The sequence below is a fragment of the Drosophila albomicans genome, chromosome 2L, assembly GCF_009650485.2.
Source record: "Drosophila albomicans strain 15112-1751.03 chromosome 2L, ASM965048v2, whole genome shotgun sequence".
In the NCBI taxonomy this organism is placed as follows: Eukaryota; Metazoa; Arthropoda; class Insecta; order Diptera; family Drosophilidae; genus Drosophila; species Drosophila albomicans.
The window spans coordinates 13,808,192-13,831,394 of NC_047628.2; the positions used below are offsets into that span (position 1 = coordinate 13,808,192).

The 23,203-nt window shown below is 36.8% G+C and overlaps 1 long non-coding RNA gene across 1 annotated transcript; it reads left to right on the forward strand.

Annotated features, from left to right (window-relative positions):
* Positions 1-10,809: 10,809 nt before the first annotated feature.
* On the forward strand, positions 10,810-22,778 carry LOC117564636 (uncharacterized). Its single transcript, XR_004571777.2, has 2 exons — positions 10,810-12,537; positions 22,709-22,778. It is a non-coding gene; the product is annotated as an uncharacterized LOC117564636 (long non-coding RNA).
* The last annotated feature ends 425 nt before the right edge of the window (positions 22,779-23,203 follow it).

Below are 23,203 nucleotides of genomic sequence, written 5' to 3' on the forward strand. Positions count from 1 at the left end.
ACGCAACGTCGAAAGTGTTTTAATATGATTTTTTTTTTTTGCCAGTATAGTTTTCGGTAACCGCACGGCAAACCTAGGGCAACTGCCTTAAAGTAGGCCGATTTTTGTTATATGTTACGATCTAACATACGTTTCAAATAATATAATATATACCGTAATACAATATTTTTGTTCGAGTTCATTTAAAAATAAAAACTTTTTAGTGTTATATGAAAAAAATACGCACGGGCACGGGCAAATATGTCTTATTTAGGTAAATTGAACTGTTTAATAAATCTTATCTCACATGAATATTGAGGTTTTCACGTTAGGCTGTCGAGTCGTTAATTGAAAATATAAAACATGCAATTAACCTTTGACGCTTTGAAAATATGTGCAACGACGCATTGATAATGAATGAATTTAATAAACAACTAATCTTTGCGGTAAAATCTCTAACCCATCAGGCTATTGCAATAAAAACAAGGAAATAAAGCTTGCACACAGACAGACAGACGGACAGATAGACTTGGTTGTAACGACTCAGTTGTTGACGCTGATCAAGAATATATATAGTTTATGGGGTCGGAGATTTCTCCTTCTGCTTGTTACATATATTTCCTGCCGGCTTAATATTATAATACCATTCTATCCTATGGGTAGCGGATATAAAAATAAATATTCCCATCATAAGTTAAATAAATCAGCCATCTCAACATCATGGTCTTAAATTCCAGCTAAATTGTAAACGTAATTTTTGCCCAAATGACATCATGGCTCTGTCCTTGTTCCGTGGATCGTTGTTAGTTGTTAGTTGTCTTTGCCAGCCAAATGCACTTACACATATCACAATTACTGGCATGAGTGCATACTTAGCGCTCGCATTCATAAATTAGACAGCCAAAATGGTATTTTATAAAAAGGCTAAGCACATACACTCCCCCGCCTAAGAAAATGAGGAAACGGAAATGGGCGACGCGGCGCTGTGAGCTTCGAACATGCTGAAAACATGCAACGTCGACGTCGTCGACGACAAGACATGGGTTATATATCAATAAGAGCAAACGGCTAACCTCAGTGTATGTATGTATGTGTGTGTGTGTCGACACCCTGTCGATGGTTTTGGAATTGGAATCAGGCTGCTGCCGCCATGCGAAAAATACGAAAAATATGGGCTGACATTTTTCGTTGTCGCCGCAAAAACCGCATTTATTCAAGTGTCAAATAAATTCATAGTTTTTGGCACCCCGCCTCCGCATTGTGGGCGGCTGACGGGGAAAGGCGGGCAAGGGTTCTTGTGGGAGGTGGGAGGGGAGGCGTCGCGAACGCTGGCCAACTAATTAAGTCAAATGGTTTAAGTTGAAGCTGCAGCCAAAAATGCTATTCGATGGCGCTGCCTGAAAGTATGCAATGGGTTTTGCGAAGCAGCGCCTAAAAGCATGCAGCATGTTTGGCAACTTATGCTAATCACATTTAATTGCTTTTTAAGCGCACTTTCTGGCAGTTTCAGCTAATTAATGTGACTCATACGCAAGCCGCGTTAATAAACTAGCTTTAAAGTGAAACCAACATTTCAATTGCAACTGCCACTCTGCAGCTTATATTCCATGCGAGTAGCCACAAAAATACTGCAAAGTAGAAAGGCGCCAGCCTTTAGCCTTCCATACACTCCAACCACACAGCTCGGATGGCAAGATAAAAGCACTGAAAGTGGCACTGGCGCAGTCATTGTCAAAAAAGTCGAAACAATTTGAATTATGTTTTGCAATTTGTACATCCGTTACTGCCTTGAAATCTCCCACACACACACACTTGACTTTACCAGCGTTGGCGCCCCTCTTCAGTTGGCTTAGACGACGCGCTCTTATTTTTATATATGGAGGAAATTATTGTTTGCTTTGTTGCGGACGCCGCTGGCTGCCTTTATTATACGATATATGCATGAGCATTTCCATGCAGTGCTCATTTTTATAATATTTTATTGTGGTTATTATTGCATTTGCTGACAAAAAGCGCAAAATGAGTTCATTTCGTGGGATTGCAAAACATATTCGCCAAACATTTCGCTATTTGGTGTGCAACTAAAATGTTAGATTGAGGAATGAAATCGAAATGAGATTTAAGAACAATTTAATTTAATATATATATATGTATTTCAAAACCAAATTGCAGCCAAGAATCTTGCTTCAGCCTTTGCCAAACTCCAAAATATTGTAAATTAATTGCTTTTTAGCTTTCTTTGTAAGCGCTCTAATCTCTGACATATCGTTAAAGCGCATTTGGCATTGTTGACTGGCTTGCTTAAGGATGTTTATGTCAGTCACTGAATTGTAAGTAGTCCAACGTGCCGCATTGTAAAACGGAGTAACAAAAAAACTAAGACGAATACTGAAAAAAATCAAATAAAATAAAAGAGTTGTCAAGTGAATTCGTGATGCGACAGACAAAAAAACAGAGGGAAAACAACGGTTGCAGGCTTGGGTGGGCTCGACTTATAGATACCTTAAAGGAAAACGAAAAATATATTCATCTCTTAAATTATTCCTCTTTAGTAATTGATAAATACAATTAAATATCTAAAAGTTAAGTTGAAGTTTTATTCGAAATAAGCCTAGAAGTAGACTACAAAATAAAATCAGATTTGCTCTTCTTTCTTCTCTTTTTCTTTGTTTAATTACGACTAGATTAAGTAGCAGTCAACTTGTTTAATAATATGAATAATATATTTATTTTAGTATGTAAATTTATTGTAAAGTAAAGAATACCCATTTGTCACTTAACTACAGGGTAGCACGAACTTGTAAAAACTGTCAAGTGGGCGGTGGTTTATCCTGGCGAGATGTCGCCCCTTAAATGGCGCATGAAAATTAGCAAGTTGTCTGTCTGCGGCTGCCATTATGCGACACACTTTGAATGGCAGCTGGCTGTGTGGGTTGATCCCAAAAGTATTTTTTTGTTGTCAACTCTTTGATTGTTAGCTAGTTAGCGCAGAAGCTTAAACGTTAAATGGCAAAGTTAATTAGCAGTTTTGTCTGTTATCGTGTTGTCTATAAATGCGCTAAAGTTTGACCATAAAACTGCAATCAGCACATAAGTTATGTGGCCAAAGTAAAAAAAAATTAAACCATATATGGACAGAAGGACAACACCTGTTAGACCTGCAGGCAGGCGGCAGCAAATAATGCGATACTGGGCACCAGCAAAAGTCATAAAAAATGACTAACTACGCGGCAGGATACAACGAGCAGAACGATTAGAATATCCGCAGAATGGGAAAACTCTGGAGCAGGAGCAGGAGCAACTGGATGTGACATCTGCAGCGGCAATGCGAGTGTCGTTTTGAAAAATTCAAATCTCGTTGCCAATAAAAGCCAATAAAACTCGTAAAATAACTCAAACAAAAAAGTGGTTGACGTTGCTTTTGGCTCTTTTCTGACTTTTTGCTGTTTTTGCTGTTGTGTTGTTCTGCTTGCTGTTCGTTCAAGTGTTTTGTGTCGCAATGTTGCGGCTTGGGCAACATTGGCTAATGGAGCCATTGAAGAACATTGACTCTTTCGCTTGTGTCTATATAATATATGTGTGTGTGCGTGTGCGTTTGTTGTGACTGTAAGTTTGTCATCTATTTAACTGCTGCTAGCAGCACTTGCTCCAATCTCTTCTCCCAGCTATGTAGTTGTATTTATAGCCAAGCGTGCTCTGCTTCCCCAAGCTAATGCATTTGTTAGACTGGCGTCTACACCTGTTGCAAATATGTCGTCAGCAAATGTGGCGCTGCTTGCAGATTTGGTGTCACTTATAAAATAATTTGCAGAGTAGCAACTCTATATATAACTTTATATGGCAACTACACATCAAAATAATGTACACTTATTATGATACTTTATGATTGCAATTAATATAATATTTTGTGACATTTTATTATTGTGTAGAAATAAACTACACTGGTCTCATGTATGTATATATTAGAAAATCATGAGAATTAGAAATAAAGATTTTTAATTTTTTAAAAAAATACTTTGGGGGTTTGTATTTCCTTACGATTCCTGAAAATTTTGTTGCGATCAGATAAAAATGTTGAAAATTATTAAAAAAAATACTTTTGTATTGGTAAAAAAGCCTACTTACTTGGGGTTTTAGTTGCTTTGGCTGACAATCTAGTATATTTTGCCCTCTATGGTATATTTTGAATGAAGTACCATATCAATATACCTAAAAAAGCCTTTGGTATATTTTTAGTACTTTTGCGATATATATTAATTTGTTATATTTTAAAGTGAATATCTAACTATTTTACTTTTATTCCAAATGGGTTGCGGATATTTCGCACTCGAGTTGTTAGACTTGAAATATAGATACAGTTAGTTCCCTTCATAAATAACAACAAATTTCGTACACTTTTATTATGAATAACAAAAATATCTGTGAAAAAGCTTTGATGAGAAATTAAATGCTTTGGAGATTTTTAATGCAAATTGTAGAGTAATCTAAATATGCAGCAAGTTTGATCCTTGATTGCTAAAAAAAACTTCGTGTACGCATTTAGCTGAAAATATTAAGTATGACACAAAATAACGCAATAAAATGATGATAACTAATCTGAGTAGTATTAATGACCTCCCAGCTCATTTCATTTTCACATTGCATAGATAATTTGGACAATCAATAAATCAGTCAAAACAAAGATTTCCATTCATGTAAATAACTTTATTACACTTAATATTCCTTCATGCGAACAGGATTTACATAAATCACTTTGATTATGTGAAACTATTTAGTTTTTTTTTTTAGTTGCTTGGACTACAAATCAAAGCCACTGATTGGCTGCACTCTGTCGAATCAATCAACAGTTAAACTTTCACAATTTGCATATGCCACAAAAGTACAAATAGTTTGCCCTGATTTCGCAGTTAGCTGATCAAATCCACAACGATTTAGTAGACGAAACACATGTGAGATGGCATTTGCAATGCATACCGAATGCAGTGGAAAAATAAAAATGAAGCGAAAGAAAAACACAGTTGGTTGTTTAGTTTTAGTTTTTCGCTGTAAGCAAACGCATTCTGCATGCAAAGACTTTTGTCTGTGACCGAACCAAACTGTGCCCAAGTCTATCGACAGTCGCCAGTCGAGAGTCCAAATTAAATTAATATGCGAATGGCGTGCATTTATGTATGTATTGTTGTTGTTGTTGTTGTTGTTGCTATCTGAAGGCGGCATTCCTTGACGCATTGGCCGATATTTGAGTTGCAGACGTTACCTCCTAAGGTTTTTCATACTGTGGCGCTATCGCGATGCCAACAGTGCGGCCAAGCAAAAAAGTAAAGAGAAGAAAAAACAAATTCCATCGAACAAGAAAAAGAAAAACAACAGATAGAAAAAATTAAACGTTTGCCCTTTTGACAGGACGCTCTTTGCCCGCGGCAAGACGATGAAGGGAAATGCGCGTATTCAAACAGTATTTCCAAACAGTATCCTTCTTCGCAGGATGCCAAAACGCGACAAAAACAATTTCATGCATTCAAATGCCAGGGCACACAGCATGACAGCATTTATACAAGTAACAAGCTGAATGCGACGAAGGGAAAGACTAGCAAATACCCTGCAGAAGACGATGATAAGATTCCGAAATGATTTTTCTTTTGAGATCACTAAATATAATCAAGAATTATATAAATGTTTAAATGAATATTACTCGTGCAATTTAAGCAAAAAGTTAAAAAATATTATTTAAAACTAGTAAAGTACAAAATTGATTATATGCCCAATCATGACAACGTCAGCACTTTATTTATCTCTCAGCAGTTCGGTACAAAATGGAATAGTTTAAATACAATTGTGTAATATTGAACTGCTTTTCTGATACCAATATAGCTTCTTAATATAACTTTATAGTGGGGCAAATTACATAATATATTAAGTGATATGTTAAATAAATAAAACTATAATTAATTATATAATTTACGTTATGGAAGAATTGTGTCATCATTTATAAAATACTTTACAGCTTTTCACTCTTTAAAATATATTTATAGCATACTTTTCGGAGCAGGATAATGTAGTCATATGTAAATCATATAATCAGAAGTAAATTTAGTGCAGGAAAACTTTGAAGTTTATTCAGAACATTCTCCACATTTATAGGCAGTCTAGACAACCCTTTATAGAACTCCATTCTAAACAGGGTATCGTAAGTGGAGTAAGAGTATTTCTTTATGGCTGGCTTGCAGACACACATCCTCACTGCCCGCTTGTCAGCTTCCCGCCCTGCTTCGGTTCACTCCTCAGCAAGTTGAAGGCACAAAAATGTTGCACAAAATAAAATGTCTCTTTGTTTTGCACTCTGGCCAAGCGAATCCAGCAAAACACATAAATCTTAGCATATGTGCATTAAATTGCTATGGCCCAAAATATCCTCAATCCGAACTTGAGAACTTGAACATCTTTTCTATAATATGAGTTGAGTTTCTATGAACGAGATACTTTAATTGCCACAAAGTGCAAATGACACTTGAATTTTCAATTGTTTTTCTATTGGCATTTTCCTGCGTTTAACACCAATTTACACCTTTTCCTTTTCTAAAAGTTTCGATGCTTCTTTTGTGCTTGCCTGTTTTCTGCCAAAAACTGTCGACAAACTTAATGACCTGAAAACTTTTCGATAATATATATTATGTGTGAATGTGTGTGTGTGTGCTCGCCTGTGGAAATTATCAACTCTCGCTCTTGCACTTGACAAAAAACCCAAAATGAATGGCAAGCTAATTTCCAGGAAGACGATTAGAAAGCGACCAATTTAGCAAGGCCAACAAAAAACAAAAGGTTTAAGCTGCACAAAACGACGAGCAAAAAAGCTGACTAGCGATAAGAATACAACAATGTATTAGGCTAAAGACTGTGAAATAAGTTAAGTTAAAGCACAAAAGTTAAACGTGTTTAAAATGCTAATTTTCACACATAACAAATAGTTGGGAAACTTTTTTTCAACTTTTATACACATGTAAATATATTGGAAATTCTTGAGAAAATCTTGAAGTCTCAAATCATTTATTAGTGATTTTATAAAAAGTGTTATATAAATTATATTTCAAACTTAATTTGAAATCTTACTTTTTTTAGGTAGACAACTTTTTAACTTACATTTTTATAAAATTATGTAACTTTGAATAGTAATATAAAAACAAAAGTAATAAATTTGAGCACTTTTTAAATTTATTTTTAATTTGTACAACTTTTTATTGAGTTATTTTAGCACATTCCTGCATCCAAACTTTAATTATAAATGCTCCAAAAAGTAATAAATTTTGGCAACTTATTAAAATAAAATTTGATGTTTAATCTTTCATAATATTTTTTAAAGTTTAAAAAAAAACTCTTTAGCAGAATGTGAAACATTATTGCGTTTTTTTCTGCTTTCTTGCATCAAAACATAAATCGAAAATGTTTAAAAAGCTGTATAAATACGTATACTAAGTTATTAAATCATATTTTATTCTTATTGAAATATATATATTTATTAGTGTTGGTCAATTAAATTGCTCTGAATGAATTATTCAAAATTTGAAATTCACTTACAAACTTATGGCAAATATAGATTTGTCAGCAGTGTGTTTACTCGATACAAATGCAGCACCCACAACTGCTTAGTGGCTTTGCTCAGTCATCTCTCCTTCCTCTGCTCTGTTGTCCAGCAATTTGGTAAACCAAGTGAAAGCCACGTGACTAACATAAGTAAATACAGTTGTAGTCAAGGCAAGGCGAAAAAAAAGTGCTCGAGTAATGTTTTGTTTGGCAGAAATCAAGATGTGTGCAGCCTTAGCAACAATGTTAGCAGGAAAAACCAATCCTACTCCCTCTATCTCTCTCTCTCTCTCTCTCTCTCTCTCTCTCTCTCTCTGATGGACGCCAGTTGCTGCCCAGTTAAGACAGAGGAGAAAGAAGAGAGAAGCAGAGGAGTGCAGAGTTTGGCAACAGTCGTTGTAGCTCTCACTCAAGCCCCAATTTCGAATCGTATGTTTATCTTTTGCCTGGCCTTTGTCTAGCTCAAGTGGTTCGATGGTCGAAGAAGAGGTAGAGAAGGGAAAGCATTGTGAATATTTGGTCCTTTGGCGCTGTTTGAGCTATAAATAAACGTTTAGCTGCTGCGGAAGCACGGCGACAGCAACAGCAGTCTGTAATACAAACAAAAAAAAAGAGGCGTCGTTGTTAAAGGGGGATTTAAGTTAAGGGGAGTGTGAGGGGCAGTGGCAACCTTGCTTGTTTGTCTGCTGACAGCACGTGCTGCTGCGGGCTGCGGTCAACGTGTGTATGTGTGTGTGCGTGTATGTGTTGTCACAGTTTTTGGTGCTGTTAACTAACTGGTCCTAAATGCTCCCCATTAATGGCCACATAATCGAGGCTCAATTAACACAGTCAGTTGACCTTTTCCTCCCACTCTCCCTCTCTCTCTTTGGTGTCGCCCTACAACATTGTGGCTTTTATTTAACATGCTTTTATTAGAAATTTATTAGGGCACTGCATATTTTTACAGCAATTGCATAAAATTTTTACACTGGCGCCACGCATTTTCATAACTCACACAAAGTATCCACAAGAGACAAAGTGGTGAGCGGGAAGCGGGGAGAGGAAAGTCAAGTTTCAGGCTCTGCTCTACACTTACACTGATTGGCATCGACATTGCAGCAGGCGAACCTGTTGACCATTTGCATTTCATTAAGCTGAGCTGAGCTCCTTGTCTTGCCACATTTTTCTTACTGCCTCATTTAAATTCTAATTTTATGACTGCGTTTATGCTTTTGTCGAAAGGCAAATAACCATACACCAAACACACAAAAACACACACACACTCACATCCATATGCTATATAAACTTAAGCTATCTATTTATATATATCTATGCGGATTTTCCGCCATGCATATTCGAGTGCATTCATAATTGTCAACGGCGACGACGACTTTGAGTTGTCGTTGACTGAGTCAAGCGATTCGAGATTCGATTGCTGCTTGCCAAATACAATTTCATATCTTAAGTACCTCATCTGTGAAAGGTAACTAAATTAGTGCTATACTTTCCTTAATCAGATTACATTAAAGTTAAGAGAGGTGCATTCAAGGCTGCTTTAAATTCTCTAAATAGACTGTATTATGTCTTTGTCTATGTATTTGATGCAGTCACGAAAGGCATCTCCGACCCTAAAAGCTTGATCAGCGTCAACAGCCGAATAATAGCCATGTCTTAAATATACTGAATTAGTATACCAATATTAAAATATACTACAATCGAATAACAAGTTAATTTTAAAGTATACTGATATAAGAAGAGTTCCTGACCAAAAGTGGATGTTATTAAAGAAATACTTTTGTATGGGCAAAAACGCCTACTTACTCTGAGTTCTTACATTGTGCCGTTTAGGTCTACATCGATAGACCAAACATACCATTTGATGCGGTTGCTTCAGCAATATTTTGCCTTTATTAAAAATGGGTAGTTATCTCAAGTCGAGCACACTCGACTGTAACTTTCTTACTTGTTTTGTCTATGTATTTGATGCAGTCACGAAAGGCACTCAAAGCAGTACGGAATAATCACTTAAATATACTGAATTTGTATACCAATATTAAAATATACCGTGTATTTGGTATATTGATATAAGAAGAGTCCACAAAAATGATAAGACTATTTCTTATAGTCTCCAAGAAATACTTGCTTCAGTCCAAAGTTATAATACCCTCTTAACCTATATCATAGATAGCTGCATAAATATCGCCAAGATTAAAAATGTATTAATATTTAAACCGAAAAGGAGTCAACATATTAGTATCTTTCTTGATACATATGTCAGAGAGATTTCCATCTATATCTTTGTTATTGAACAAGTTTAATACAAGACTAAAAGTATTTATGAATTTTAAGTTATCTAATGTTTTCTAATACTTCAATCAGAAATATTAAGAACTACATTTTATTTCTTAATGAATGTAAAGCATCCTATACTTTAATAGTTAGGATACGTATTTGTATCATTCAAAAACATGCACTTTTGTATCTTTATTATTGAAATGTTTTAATTGAAGACCGAAAGTATTTATGCATTTCAATCCAACGAATGTTTGCTGATAGTTTTATATCTTGTGCACGATTCTGAATCTTACAGATATTTTTGTATAAAACAGAATGAAAAGCATTACATATGAATATATATTTTTAAATATCAAAGCTTTGAGCTCCCCAGAAATATTTCCAAACGATTCAGAATAATATTTATGTTAATACTAGATAAGATCGTATCGCAACGCGACTGCTGTTGATCTATTGCAATGTTTTTCAAATAACCGAAAAATCCGAATGTTTTCTCCTCCCCCTCCTTCGTTCGCTTCTCCCCGCTGCAGGAACCACAGCGTATGTGCCCATTAATTTCATATGGCAGTCTAAACATTTTGCGCGGGTAAAAAGTAAACGGCACATGGGTGAAAAAAAGAAAGAATATCGAGAATGAAAAAGAGTAAAATATGAAAAACAGAGAGCGGAGAGAGCCGAACGCAGCATGAGCAAAGCTAACCGAGCATGCAAAGCAGCGCCCGACGATGTCGAAGCGAACGAAGCCAGACGACGACGATGACACGAGTGTTGGTGCAGTGTGAGGGGGAAGGGGGATCAGCTTGGAGCGCAGCCAGTTGAATTGCACGCGACAAAGGCGATGCATGACCAAAACGCGAAAACGAAAAAGAGAACGAGAATGAGAGGAGGCGGCAACGATGACGACACAAAAAACAGCAGCGTCGTTTCTGCTGCTGCTGCTGTCTCTGCTGCTGTTGTCTCTGCTGTCTCGTTGTGCCGGCTGAGGGCTGCTGCTGTTTGCTGGCTGGCTGACTGCTGAGCAGTCGTCAGTCAGTTGGCCAAGAAACTGGTAGCGTCGGTGTTGTGAGCCAACAAAAGGCTGGCAACTGGCAATTGGCAACTGGCAGCTGGGCAGTTGGCTGCTGCTGGCTGCTTGCTTGCTTGCTTGGCACCGGCAACCAAAAGAAAGCACCGTGCGAATACACAAAATCAAAATGTGTGTGTTGGCCACAGGGCACGGCATTAGCTTTGGCTATAGCTATGGCTATGGCTTTGGCTCTGTTTGACTGTTTTGAGCGACGCGTAGCCAGCCAAGAAAAGTGGCCAGCAGTAGCAGCAGCAGCCGAGTCCGTCAGGAAGCCAGCCAAAAGCCATTGCCAGCGAGCCAGCCAGCCAACAACCAAGTAGCAGCAACAGCAATTACTGCTGGCCAACAAGGTGGTGATGGTGAAGGTCCAAGATGATGATGATGATGACGACACAGCGACAGCAACTGCTGCCAAGCAGCAACGCAGGATGTGATGACAGACGACGAGAAGAAGGAGGCACATTTTGTTTTTGGCCGCCAAACGCAGTTTGATTAGCCAAGTCAAACACAACAAATGCGCTGACCCAAGATCAGCCCAGAATGGATGCCAATTGACAGCTACAACACACACACACACACACGGGCAGTTGTGGACATGCAGTGGCGCAGCGGAGCAGCAGCAGCAAACAAGAACCGCAGTCGGAGCTGCGCCGCAGGATGCGTTCGTCTCGATTATACAGCATAAAAAACAATTAAACAAACAAAAACAAAATACGTGTCGCGCTGCAACAACAACAACCAACATCGCGCTGTGTGCGCCACAAGTGCAAGTGTGTGTGTGTGTGTTTGTGTGAAGTGTGTGATTGTGCGACAACCTTTTGAACTGACCAACGTGCGCCGCCAACTCGGGCAGCCAATAAAAACAAAAAAAAAACACGAAAAGCTGCGCCAATGGAGCAACTGGCGAAGCGCCCAAAACAGCAACAACAACAACAACAATAGTCGTAGTAATAGCCAAGTCCATAACCATTGTTTCAAACTGGCCAACTAATGATTTGTCAGCCATGTCAGAGCCATGGCGCAAATTGGCCCCGCAAGCAAAAGGCAAAGGCAAACGCGTGCGAAACCTCAAAGGATGCGCATCAAGCGAACATTGCGCATACGCCGCGTGCAACACCCATTCAAAAATAACCAACTTCTACTTAATACAACGTAGTGTATAATAACAATACCACTTGATTACAATACTTCAAACTTAATACAACTAGTGTTTAGTGCTTACAACAAAAAAATAAAAAAAAAAACAATGAGAAAAATACAACAAAAAAATATGTAGCAAACGTAGCGTTTACTTCAAAGCAACTTATATAACCACAGAACTATGATATAATATCCCCCCAACTTATAAACATTAGTGCAATATATAAATATATTGGTAATTGTACTTGATCGTGATTAACGTTTAGTTCAACTACTTGGTAAATGAAAGCACTCGTAGACAATTCTTAATAACAAAACAAAACAAAAGAAAACAACCAAACCGAAAATGATCGTCAGATTGAGTTTTACGCGTCGCTGGCAAAAACGTTGCGGACCTTTCAATGAATGGTGATGACAGCTCGTGGAAATGGAAATCGTGCGAGGAAAAGCAAATGTAGATAGGAAGACAACTGAGCGGTTAATAGAGTGGACAATGGGTAAGTAGGCAAAAATGGGAAGTAGTTTAAGAAAGTGAAGGAAATAGTTGCTATTCACTAAAAATGCAATAAAATGTTATATGAATCGTAGGAAATTTGAAATTAAATATTAGAGAATATTACTTTATTCAATATTTTATTTATTTTATCATTCAATGACATTTGAATTCAAATAAATTACAATTCAGTGTAATATTCTTTATATCCTGATGATATGAATTTGATGGTTCATTAGAATATGTCCCCTTAACATGTATTGATATGATACTATAATGATACTTAAAAAAAAGTATATTGTCTATTAACAAGTTAAAAAAGCTCCAATCGAGTGGACTTTACTGTGAGATGAGAGATATGAGCTACCCACTTTCAATAAAGGCGAAACTATTCTTACAATATACCATAGTAATGAACTGAACAAAAAAAATATACCAATATACACTTATACCATATATACACTTATTTCTTAAATAACTTTTATAATTTGTTTGGTAAAATTTTCTTTAATCGAGTATGCAAAACATAGTCATTGCCCAATTAATTTTTATTATATCTAATTATATTTTCGTAAATAATAAAATGTAATGCAATAAATTACCAACTACTTTATTTGATCTTATTGATCTTCATTGTGTTTCTATCTTATTGTTTCTATATTTTTTATCTAACAATTTCCATCTACATTTTCTCAAGTTTTTGAAAGTTTATTGCACTCTATTACAATAAATCTCTATGCATATTAATAGCTTTTCAAGCTAACTAACAACAATTTATTAATTGAAGTCAATAAAATGACCTCTTGTTTTAAGCCTCTTTATCATCTTTGCAATAGCCCTAAAAGTAGCTTCTGCTTTACCTTTGGCTGGCAGCTGTCACCACAAGATAATCGACCACTAAATGGGCACATCTCATACCAGAAAAGCACTTGCTTTAGACCAAAAGGCACAAGCACGCAGTCTGGCGCCACATAAATAATCAAAATGCAGCCCAAAATGACAACATGGTTAAGTGCGTCGTCATGCGTAGGCGGGGCGCAGTTACAGTTACACTTGGACTTATAGTCGAAGTACGTTCCAAACTGAATTTATAGGCAAAAAAATGCAGAGATTCTCCCCATTCCTCCAAAGGCAGCCTCAAGGCCACAGTCTCTGAGTATTTTATGAGGGCTGCAGAGCTCATTCTGTGTTTCACTTATCCGATCCGGTTTGTGGTTCAATGCACAGACGTCGCAGTTTGCCAGACATCATCTCGTATATGAATATGGTAGATATATGAAATAAGTGAAAATCTAACCTGCAGGCGAAATACTACTAAAAATAATAGACACTAAATGCGAAATGGGAATGGAATCGTTTTATGGTTAATGCTCAACAAAGGAAACATCTAAACGAGTAAATCAAGCGCTGACCAATTAATTTGGAAATATTATTTCAACATGCGCTTGTTTGGGCTTTTAATGCTTTAATTTATGAGCGCAACTGCGAATCAAGTTCAATTACAATCATACCGAACAAGTTCAATGTGTGTTAGAAATACCCTGTTCGAAGAGGGGACATAAGAAAGGGTATATCTGTTAATAGTTGTGCATTTTGTTGACTATTACTAAAGAGTTGAACTAATCTTAGCTGAATAGTTGATAAGTCATTTCTTCATATAAAATATGCCTTGAATTTTAAGCTTACATATTATGAATAAATATTATGACTCTCCTTAAATGAATTTACCTTATAAAATACTGACAAATCTATATAATATAATATACTTTAAAAAAGGGTTTTTAAGTACAACTAAAGCTTTAGTAAATTAATCCCATCAATGCAAACTTTATACACATTTAAAGCTTAAAGTTTGTGGCACATGTTTTACAGGGTATCTCTTAATCGACTAGTTAAAACCTTTTAAGTAGTACCATAAAATTTCCGAGCCATTAAAGCAATTAACAACGAACGGACTACGGAATGCGCACTCAGTTAATTGGCTCAAAGGAGCTGCCAGGACAAAAGCAGGCGCAAAAGTTCCTTAAAACTAACACGAAATTTAATTGTATGCAAAATGCACAAGGAAAACATTGAAGGGACGAAGCTTGTCCTTCTTCGCGTCGTCCGTAATGTTTGAGCATTAATTTTGGGTTTTTTTTCTGTTTTGCCGGCGATAGTTGAACATTTTTTGCAGTTGGCATTTGCTGAAAAGGAATTTGTTGACACCAACAATGTTTCGGACATCCTGGCAAATAATTCTTGGCATTGTCGCCTCGCCTTCGCCTCGTTCCCCCCTCGGAAATTGGCAGCGAGCGCATTGTGTCCTTTCCTCTTGACTGCCTGCATATGTTCATTGCACTCCTTTTCGCCTCCTTTCGACAAACAAACAAAGGTTCGCTTTGGTCAGCTTTTGGGCAAAAGTTCGCACTTCCTTTTCCTTTGGCAATCGTTATCAAGAGATTCGCAAGAGAGCGCAAAACTATTGCCCCGTTTGCATTTGGGCACGTTTCAATGAACGGCCCAAAGATTTATGGCCCGCATTGATTTTATTGATGGCCAACCCTGCCTGGTGTAGAACATTCTTCTTTTTCCCATTTTTTTTTTTTTTTTAAATAAATCGAATCGAGTCGAAGGCAACGCGAGAAGAGCAATTAAAACTAATTGAATCGCCCAAAGAATGCAGTGTGACAAATAGTTGCAAATAAAAGATAGATCGCTCGATAGAATGACAATCTAAGAACAACAAAAAAGCAGAAACAAAACAAATACTTGCATCGCATTAAGTTGTCAAGGATGTCGATTTGCATTGCATATATTCAACTATTTAAATTGTAAGTTCAACGGCTATTTTTAATTCATCTGCAATGTCGTTCTAAGCTAATGTGAGCTGTTAATGGTTAATCATTAAATTAACGTTATCATTAAAATGTCTTAAATTTACGAAGGAAGGATCGTTATATTTCTACAAACTGACTTTTAAGAGTATGAATCATCTAACATTCATATCAATTTACTTTCAACTAAGTATTCAAAAGCGAGAACAAAAATAATTGATTATGTCTAAATAATTGAATGAACGCTAATCTAAAATGAGATAATTTCTCAGTGTATAGGCTTTTAATTAATTATTCAAAGATGAGAACAAAAATAATTGTTTGTGACTAAACAAAATGAGATAATTTCAAGTGTATAGATGCAGAAGAAAAAAGTAAGAAAGCTAAAGTCTAGTTTGCTCATCTACTCATTTTGAAAAAAAAAGGAAACAGTGCGATATTATTAATAACATATACCAAATAAATATACCGAAGGCTATGATATATACTATATACCATATAGTATGTAGTCACTGCTGCACGAGGCGTTATTAACCATAAAAAAATAACATCGACCTCTTTTATCCTATTGTATCCGAATTTTCAGGAATCATAATAAAAAAGTCGTTACATTATCTTTTACAAAGTCTGACATCTAGGTCTAATTCTGAGAAAGACAGAAAAGATATTTAAATGGATTACCTTATTAATAACTAAAAACTTTAAGAAAGGTTATGTTATTTTGATTCCTTTTATTAAACATTTGCTTCATAACATTTGGCACTGTATTAAACAATTTTGTTGCTATCATATTTATAATCATATTCATTCTCTATTATATACTATTAAATTATAATCCTATTGAAACTTTAAATATTTTCTATACATATATCAATTCGTTTTCTTTCGTTCAATTACAATTTGCGTTAAGTTTGATAATCCTATTCAAGTTCTTTTGATGCAGCCTTCGCCTTCATCTCCCCTGCCACATCCAAAGCTATTCGCATTGTCAACTTAAATTATATTTTGGGTGCAAAAGTCAGTCGCCATAATTTTCATGGCGTAGACATGGCGAATAAAACAAACAAACAAATAAATCGCCTAAATTATTATTTGTGCCTCGCCTTTTGGTGCAACCGAAGCTGCTGCCGCCAATTTTTATGCGACCCTTCAAAGCGATAAACACAAAAACAAAAAAAAAATGAAATGAAAACTTTGTCTGTGTCGAGGCCTTTGGCTGGCGTTTGTTTGTTGTCCAGCGACAGCGACGACGACTCATAATGATTTACTCGATTTGCATATTTTTGCACTTATAAAAATGCACAAACGATTTTTCATTTTCTTGAAAAACTTATTAGTGCGACGCGGCGGCGATCCTTTGATGATGCTGACCAAAGCGTTCTGTAATGATGGGCCTGGTTATTTATTTGTTATGCATGAGCTATGTGGCGTATACTTAATTTGTGTAGCTGGACTACACTGTGCTGGCGTTGCGTATACGCCCTGGTGTCGCATTTGTCTGCCGCATGTCTGCAATTTGTAGCGCCTACAAGTCTACTGCAGCAAAAATACATATTCTTGGTACAGCTCCAAGACAATTTCCTGCTCACAACATTTGGCACACATTGCCAGCGCACAAAGCTGGAAGACACCAGCAGCAGCAAGAAGAAGATAGAGAAGAAGAAGAAGCTGAACTAAACATAAACATAGACGCTGCTGCGTCTGCGATGACTGCGACTCGCTGCCAACTTGGCAACGCATCCTGTATTGAGAGTGTTGTGCGTGTGTGTATGTGTGTGTGTGTGAGTGTGTGTGTGTGGAATGCGCGTGGCTCGTGGCAAGTTGGCTGCTGGCCACACACTCGCTTCGACATTAGGCGCCACTTGGCACTCTCATTATGATTTTAATTGCTGACGCACACACACACTTTGGCATTTGCCCAGTTCATATGTGTGTGTGTGTGTGTGTGTGAGTACGTCATCAGTTGTTGTTTATTATTATTAGTTTGCCAAACAGGTCTCCAATTATCGCAATTATTACGTATTTGATTACACAGATATATAAATATATATAGCATATTTATATATTAATGTAATGACGTTTCCAATTGGCAAGCGACCTTGACCAACAAATTTTTGTTGGCCATCGCCAACGAATTGTAAAATTTATTGGCCAATATTCTTGTAGATTCTATTTTTTTTTATACGTGTGTGTGTGTGTGTGTTGTGGCTTTTGCCAATGTTGCCAGCCATTTTGGCAGCAGTTAATATTCAAGTTTTGTTTGCCAATTTCCGCAAATCTGTTTGTGTTATTCGCATTTGTTTATTTGTTTTGGTTTTTGATTGACATTCGTTTGCTCAGTTTTCGACACGTCGTCGTCGGTGAAAGTTGCCACTCGAAGCGTGAACTGGAGTCGCCCCCAAAGGCTTTCGATTGATCGTGTTGCAGTAATAAATCGTGGCGAAATAAATGAATCGAAATTAAACAAAGCAATAAATGTGACAAATATAAATCACGAAATATAAAGGAAGCACTTTTAAAATATAATATAAAGTAGTAAAATTAATATAACAAATTATTTCGGATTCTCAAAAAGATTTGAATCTTCTCCTATGCAAATGTAAAAATTTAGTTAAAATGTTTTCATTTTCGATTTTATACTAAAGACATCAAAAAGATAAAAAAAAAAATGGACCAAGAGATGAATTTAAGTAAACAAGCATTAATTAAATTTATCTTAATGAATTCCTTGACTAATTTACATGCATTTTAAGCAAAATTCACACATTGTCTTTGGCATGATTAAGATGGCATCAATTGTCGCAACACGTCAATCGAATTTAATGAGCAAAACTCTCGTTCGCTGTGTCGCATCTTCAAGGTGTATTCGCTTGTTGTATGTACATACGTGCTGCAAAATGAGATAAATTCTAATTAAAGCTAAAGAAACTAGCACTAATTACAATTTGTGCCGTCGCCCTATACAAATGCAGACAGACAGTAGTCGCAAAGAGTTCCTAAAAACCAAATACAATTTCGATGAAACGAAGGCGAAATAACACAAAAACAAGAAAGCGAACAAAATGATGAAGCACTGAAATAGATTAGGCGAAATATACAAAGACAGAGAGAGAGAGAGAGAGAGAGAGAGAGAGAGAGAGAGTGCGACTCTGTCTGTAGCCTAACTATGCAATCCATTCTAGATGCTATTTGCTTGTTGGATCTCAAGATGTATCTGCATCTTTTGCCGCCTCTGTGTAGCTGTATTCAAAAATAGATTTCGTTGTCGCGACGTCGCGCGTTTTCAACGCGTCTTTGGTCGCGTCAATTGCGCGTCATCGCCTCGACGAGTATATAAGATCAGGAGCAGAACAAATACTATTTATATATACTAATGAATACACAGTATATACAGTATACCATATATCAAAGTATATAAGGGCCTTCTGGCGACAGTTCTGCGCAATTTTCGGTCTATGCCTTTCGCTTGTCGATCTTCGGTCGCGTCAAGTGTGTCCGAAAATAGCAAGGTAAATGAGAAAAAGTCTACGAAAAATCGAGAAATCGAGAAAAATCAACCGACTGAAACTGAAAATTGGGAAAACACAAAAGCCGTCCACAGTCCACCAGCAACAAGGCGTCGCTTTTAGCTGTCCGAACTGAATAAATAAAAGCCATTTCACCCACCTCAACCCTCCCGTGTCTTCCCCAAGAGGGAAAGCTATAAAAAAAATCAAGACAAAAAAGAAAAAAAATATATACAAAAACCGAAAATTGTTTGAAACGTCAAAGAGTTTAGTACTTTTTGCGTTGTCCGTGAAATGTTCTATATAGTATCAAAGACGTTCTGCTATAAAGATATTTGGTATATATTCGTATGTACATATAGAAGATATATTCGCTAAATGTGCAACATTATTCATTAATTAAAATTGCCGTTTTTTTGGCTTTTCATTATAATAAATGTTGAACCAAGTCATATATTTTGTTTTCTAAATACCTGAATCATTTATGATGGCATTTTTTTGCGACTAATTTTATTGCGCTCACAAACAAATTTATCTACAAAATATCAAAAGCAAAGCAAAGGTATTACGATTTTTAGAAAATACTAAATATTTGTAAAATGTTAGAATGTTAAAAAAGCTATTAAAAACAAGTAAAAAAGGTGTAGTCGAGTGTGCTCGACAGTAAGATACCCTCTACCCATTTTGAATACAAGCAAGCAGTGCGGTATTATTATGGTATATACCATAAAAATACTGAAAATATATTCGAATATACCATAGAGGTCATAATATACCAGATTATCACTCAAAGAAGGTGTGACCCTATTGTAGTAGGCATAATTTGCTATTTTTATCCGCCTGTCTGTCTGTCCGTCTGTCCGTATGATCACGTAAATCTCAGAGACTATAAGAGACAGCACTTGTAACATCAGCGGCTGATGTTTATCAAGAATATGTATAATGTATGGGTTGGCCTATTGAAAACATTTCCAGCCGGCACAAAGTTATAATACCCTTCTACCCTTTGCGTAGCGGGTATAAAAACAACAAGGAAAAATATAATATATAACAGTTTATGTAACAGAAAATAAAATAAATTTTGCATTAAATTATATAAGTTTTACTCTTAGCTCTCACTTTCTAAATATAATATAAATTCAATTAGATGCGAATTTCTAAAGTTTTCTTTCGACTGCAAACAAGATTATTAGTTAAATAAAAGTCAAATAAAAGCGCAGCAATTAAATCGTAATAGCCACGTTTTATTGACAACTGCGCGCCAAGTTAATGTTCACACATTTATTTTGGGACCTATTTTAGTCCGTGTCGCGTTGCCTCTGGTTGCATAAGGTCTGTCACAGAGCCCGCTGAGAAGTTCGCCTGTCACTTTTGACATGTTGTTATTATTTTTAGATGCGAGCTGCCTTTTACCGCTTTGCGCACATAGCATACACATAAACTCGACAAAGACATCCTGACTGAGGTCGTAAAAAAGACACTATCAGCTGCTGTGGATGGCAATTGTTGAGCGGTAATAAATCACAATTATCGTACTTCAATGTGACTGCATATCTTGGCTGTGATTGTGGCCACAATTGGCAGCTGTTCAATAGCCCAGTTTCCTTGTGACGTCAATAGCCCTGACCTCAGTTAACCAAGTCAGTGGCCAGTGGCAAGATGAAGTCATTAAGGCACACAATCATCAGATCATCAGAAACCAAGCCAAATGAAATCATACCAGACCCAAGCAGCAGACGGTTTGTCTGCTCGTCCAGAGAAACTTATTGGCAAAACTCCATGATCATAAATTATGTTATGCAGTCGAACAATTTTGTTTTTTCTTTCTTTTTTTTTTGTTTACGTGCCAACGCGGCAGGTGGCGCTTTAATTACAGTGTATGTGTGTGTGTGTATGTGTTAGTGTGCGTGTGTCGAAGAGGGAATTCCCAGGACGGCTGCCAAGATTCCTCAGCGTGCGCTGTTAAATTACGCAACAAAACAGAAGCACAGAACTTGAGAGCAGCAACAAAATAAGACGCCAACACACACACTCACACACACATACAGTAAAAGTTCATTGCCATTGAGCAACGTTTTTGGCGCTTTTGGAAGCGAACGTGAGAAAATCTTGCAATGATTTTGGCAAGCTACCATCTTGGCAAGCGTTCGCATCCCCCATCATTGCGTGGTGGCCAGAGATGAATCTTTCGCCCCGGCTGCGTCTATCCTGTGCCTATTTGCTTTGTGGGGAGTCCAAGCAACATGACGTATGAGTATTTGCTGAAGCAGCATTTTCTAGCAATGAGTCTTCAAATGCTGAAAGTGTCGCCAAAATTGCAGATATTTCTTTCGTCATCCTTGTGCAAATTCTAACAAAATTTTATAGATCTCAATTTGAAAACAGTAATTTAATAAATCTTATTAAATATGGTGTACAATGTTTAAAATGAAAAGAAACGAAATGTTAATTGGTGGTAGTCTCTAATAATATACAGCTTGCAGATCCTCACTCGATCAGTTTAAATGAACCAAAAGGCTACGATATTGCGTTCTAGATCTGTTCATTTGAACTAATTGCTCATCGTTGTCTAGGGTTTGACAATGCTTCTGCTCCTCATTTGCAAAACCAATTCCACATTTCTAAATATAATTGGAAATAAGCGAATTGATAAATGTTTAATTGATTAGAATTATATATTATAAGTTAGTATTTCTTTATTTTCGATTAAGAATAAACCAATTATGTAGTGCAATAAATCATAATCAACGTTTTTATACCCGCTACTCATAGAGTAGAAGGGTATTATAACTTTGTGCCGGCAGGAAATGTATGTAACAGGTAGAAGGAGGCATCTCCGACCCTATAAAGTATATATATTCTTGATCAGCGTCAACAGCCGAGACGATATAGCCATGTCCGTCTGTCCGTCTGTCCGTCTGTTCGACTGTCCGTCTGTCCGTTCGTCCGTATGAAACACTGGATCTCAGAGACTATAAGAGATAGAGCTATAATTTTTTTTCGACAGCATTTGTTATGTTTGCACGCAGTAACAGTAATAATTATAGTAGTTATGATCCCTGAAAATTTGGTTGCGATCAGAAAAAAATTGTGGAAGTAATTAAAGAAATACTTTTGTATGGGCAAAAACGCCTACTTACTAGGCGTCTTAGTTGCTTTGGCTGACAATCTGGTATATTGTGCCGTCTATGGTATATTTTGAATGCGGTACTATATCGATATACCACATATACCATTTGGTATATTTTTAGTATTTTTGCAGTATATTTGGTATATTTTGAGAATAATACCGCAAAATATATTGCTTTTATTCAAAATGGGTAGCGGGTATCTCACAGTCGAGTACACTCGACTGTAGCTTTCTTACTTGTTTCAAATACTTTTAATGAACTTAAGCGCATAACTTAACCACTCTTATAATAAATCTTTTAATTGCTTTATGTAAAATTAAAAATACCAATAAAAATTAATCCAAATTTAAATTGGATTTGTCTTATGAAAAACGAGAAAATATTTGGACCGTTTTTTTGGGCTAGCTTCTTTACATTTTCCTAGTAGCAAAGTGGCAAGAATAACGTCAAAAACTGTCATATAACATATTATTGCAGTGGAAAACACGAGAAAACTGACACAACATTTATGCGTCACTCTTTTAAAATGGATCTTTCCAAGCAATTATTTAATACTATTCGAGAAAACTGAAATAACATTTCTACGTACTATTTTGAAATGGATTTTCCCAAGTAAAAATTACAAACATCCCTTGCTCCAATCTCTCGAACTCTCTCTCACTCACTCTGTATGTCCTTTACTCAGCACTCACCCTCTTATTCGTATTTCTGTTTCTTTACAGCGATGCGCTAAAGGAGCCTCGTTTTGGCCAATTGGCGGCGACGGCCGCTGCAACGAAGTCTAAGGCCTGACCAACCAAAGACAACACGGCGCAGCGGATGAAAGTCTCGAGTTGGCTGAGAGCAGTGCAGTGCACTTGGCAAACTTACAAGAGTTGCACAACAAAGTCGCACACACACATACACACATGCACAATCTCACAGTCACATACACACAGGCGCACACAAACGCACGGACTTGGGGAGATTGCTGTGCTCACACGCGCATGAGAAGTAAAACGTTGATGATAAATCACGCATACGCCTGTTGGCCCGGCAGACAACACTACAAGTTCGTGTTCGTGTGCCACGTGTATGTGTGTGCATCTGTGTCGGTGTGAGTGACACGACTTGCAGTGTTCCTCGGCTTGTTTGCCAACTGCAGTGCAGTCTGCTCGCTTTTAGCCACAACTCGAACGAGTCGGCCGGCAGGCAATTGGCACGAACGATGCCTCCTT